Raw genomic sequence first — 3,492 nt, 5'->3', positions numbered from 1 at the left:
ATAAAAAATGTAAGACATGTATGCTTTCAATGACATGACATATACACCTAGACCGAGGTAGTATACCTTGGATCTATCGTTCTTCGTGCTTGTGCACTTGGTGTTCACAGATACACAACTAAACATAAAGATAAACTTTCTAACAAGAAGAGACCAAATGCACGGCAGTGCCAACAGTCAATGCCGCAAAATTTGATGGTTGCTAGCCATCCTGCCCCAAATAACTAAATAAAGATAATCTGACAGTAACTCTTCTTTTTACTTGTACATGTGAAACATTATGATATGCTCTGAGGTAAAACAAATATCACAACAAAACATTATGTAACAATCTAAAATAAAACAAAGACAAACTTAGACAAAACTAGTAACCGTGACATGAATAATCTCCAGATGACAATGGACGACACGTCGGAGGTGGCAATACCAAAGTGTGTGTACAAGGAACTAACATGGTTGTAACGAAACAATAAATTAATGAAAGAAAAAGATTTGGGAGAGAAAGGAGCTATAACAATCTAACAGTAATTTACAAGGAAAAAGGATGTTACAAGTCAAAACAGCCTTGTATTTCGTCGGTGGTTTAATGGTTGACCACGCTGCACTTCTTCCTGATCTCACCTTGGCTTCCGGTGAGCGGGTTGGCGTTGCCCATCTTGATCATGGAGGCGGCGAAGTCGGCGAAGAACTCGTCCTTGAAGGCGCCGGTGGCATGGCGCTGGACGTAGGCGCGGGTGAAGGGGTCGGTGAGGAGGGCGCCGTCGGAGTGGAAGAGGCCCCTCCGCTTGCTCACCAGCTTGAAGTAGTCGGTGTCGAAGGTCTTGAAGCTGCCGGGGTCCATCTCCACGAGGGTGGTGTTGTCGTTGAGGCTGGCACACTTGCTCTTTAGCCGCATCATGTACTGCGGCTCCAGCGTGGGGTCGATGTCGCTGGGGTTCTCCATGCCGGTGAAGTTGTAGAGCCGGTCGGAGAAGGAGAAGCAGTGCGACGTCCCGATGGTGTGCCCGGCGGACAAGACGACAAGGTCCTTTGCGTCGAGGTTCACGGCGGCGAAGAGCTGGGTGAGCACGGTGAAGTTGGAGGTCGGGGGTGGCAGAGCGTCGGTCTCGTTGGAAATGGACACGCTGCCGTCTCGCCGGCCGAGAGGAACTGTCCAGAATGGACCCTTGCTCTGGAGAAACCATGATCGAGCAGCATTAGAATTTGGCTTCCACACGTATATACCGTGTCATTTGCAAAAGAGAATGGCCTAGTACTCTACTCACCAGCCATACTGCGTCCCTGGCAATGAGGGCGAGGATGTCGGCGCAGGAGACGGTGTCGGGGCAGGCCTTCTCCACCGCGGCCTTCACCCTCTCGACAAAGCCGAAGCCTCGCAGCGTCTGGTTCGGCTGCGCGTCCTTCTCCGCCGTCTTGTTGGCCGAGTCCAGCAGAACCGAGCCGTCGCACCCCTGCATTCATGGCGCTCACTGGTCAGGCCAGAGCACAGCACACATCGGGGTACGGGCAGATACTGATGCATGCAAATGCAGCTTACCCTGACGAAGCAGTCGTGGAAGTGCATCCGGAGGAGCGGCCCGGCGAGGCTGGGCGCCAGTGACAGCGCCCTCACCATCTCCTTCCTCACGACGTCCTCCAGGCTGGGGCAGACTCGCTGTAGAACTTGTCGTGCAGCTGCGCCCGCGCGCACGTCGCCGCCACCGCCGCGAGCAGCACCGCCACCATCGTCGCAGCCCTGCACGCCATATTCTCGGGCTCTCGGCCAAGAAGCTTGTTTCTTGCTTGGCTATGCAAGAAACGATGATGGCAGTTAGGTAGCTGATTAATCAGGGAAAGCTTGAGCTGCTGCTGCTGATGGACTGGCGCCGGGGAAATATATAGCGCCGGAGTGTCCCCACGCCTGCATGTGGTGGGCTGTCCTCCGGAGCAGCAGGTAAAATTCCCATGGTTTAATGAGTTGTTCCTTGTTTGCACTCTGCGGAATCTTTGCCATGGCAGGTACACCGGCGGCGCACCGCATGTATAATGTAGAGGCGGCCGGACGGCCAGACCAAGACAGAAGCACGTCGGTAGATCAACCCATTAAACAATTATTCATCACGGAGCGAAATTCGCTGCCAAGTTTACCACAAACACCTCTCTCCTTATTAAATATATGCCACAAATGCAAACTTGTCTTGGAATACGTTATGATACTAGCTAAGTTACTCCCATTATGACCAGCCTAAGTTTCATATCAATGCCATGCAGCCAACGACCAACCATGTTTTTGACATTATGCACCGGGTACAAATTAGAAGCTACTAAATGATTTATTAAGTACATACTCATTTCATATGTGGTCTGGTGGACCTAGAAATAAAATGTAGGGTGCACACACTTTAACAACAATTAGGACCTATTTCAATTGGCTTGGATGGGCCTTGAAAATCAGCTATTTTTTATATGGTAAAAAAAAATATGTTTCAAAACTCTGGGTGTGCCATGGCACACCCACTAGGTACAAAGGGGGTACTAACTGCTGTTCAAGGAAGCGTGTATTCAGTTGGAGGGGGTGGCCAGGGAAGTTTTTGCCAAACATGGGTGGCAACGTAATCTCCGGCTCGCCACCACCTCCTTTGACATAGGCATAGTCTCGGTAATTTATGCCTCAACTGTTGCTGATACGTTGGTTGTAATTGATATGTTTGTCAGACTGTTGGTGTTTCTCTATGTGTATCTTAATTATGCATAGGTTGTGTGTTGTTCATCATGCTTTATATCCGCTTGATGCTATATTTTGAGTTAATAAAAACACCCTTTATAAAAAAAAGATGATTGACCATGTAGCCCGAGCAAATTGCAATTAAAGTAAATGTGCTTGATAGTTCCGTCTCTCTGAAATAAACAACATTGTCTACTTCAATACAAATTACATACGCTTTGCAAGAATGTTTTTGTTGTTGTTGAAATCACACTTCTCCCAAGATACCAATTACTTTTGAAGGAACTTTTTGATTTTCATGCTCTTTAAATGGCAATTGGCATATCACAATGAACACTAGGGAGGATAGAGATCATCTGTTCTTCAAGTGCAAATTCAGTACTAGAGTTTTGCAGATCTCTTGGACTAGTGACTCTCATATGTATGAGATCGCTTCCAAGGACAGGAAATAATTTGACAAACATTTTTCCTTAGGTTGTCTTCATAGCTTGGTGGAATATTTGGATAATAAGGAATGGCAAAATATTCAGTTCTGAAAGGCCCTGTTTTGCTAGGTGGAGAGTAGGATTGACTCAGGATATTTCTCTGCTTACACATAGGATCAAGGCTACATATAAGGATGCTCTGTTGAGATGGATTTCCTATTTGCCCTCTTTGGTTGTATTTTCTATTTTAGGTTTTTATGTTCTCTCCGTAAGTAAGTTTTTCTTTTCTCTTTGGGCTGTGGCCTTGAAATCACCTTTTGTATATCCTTGTATTTTCTTTTTGTGCTTCAATAAAGATCAAGG

General features: G+C 47.1%; 1 pseudogene; it reads right to left on the bottom strand.

Moving 5' to 3' along the window:
* Window positions 1-236: 236 nt before the first annotated feature.
* LOC123493484 (peroxidase 1-like) lies at window positions 237-1,844 on the bottom strand (annotated as a pseudogene).
* Window positions 1,845-3,492: the final 1,648 nt, after the last annotated feature.

This window comes from Aegilops tauschii, chromosome 1 (assembly GCF_002575655.3).
Source record: "Aegilops tauschii subsp. strangulata cultivar AL8/78 chromosome 1, Aet v6.0, whole genome shotgun sequence".
In the NCBI taxonomy this organism is placed as follows: domain Eukaryota; kingdom Viridiplantae; phylum Streptophyta; class Magnoliopsida; order Poales; family Poaceae; genus Aegilops; species Aegilops tauschii.
The sequence above is the reverse complement of the archived record's forward strand: the minus strand, read 5'-3'. Positions and strand labels throughout refer to the sequence as shown.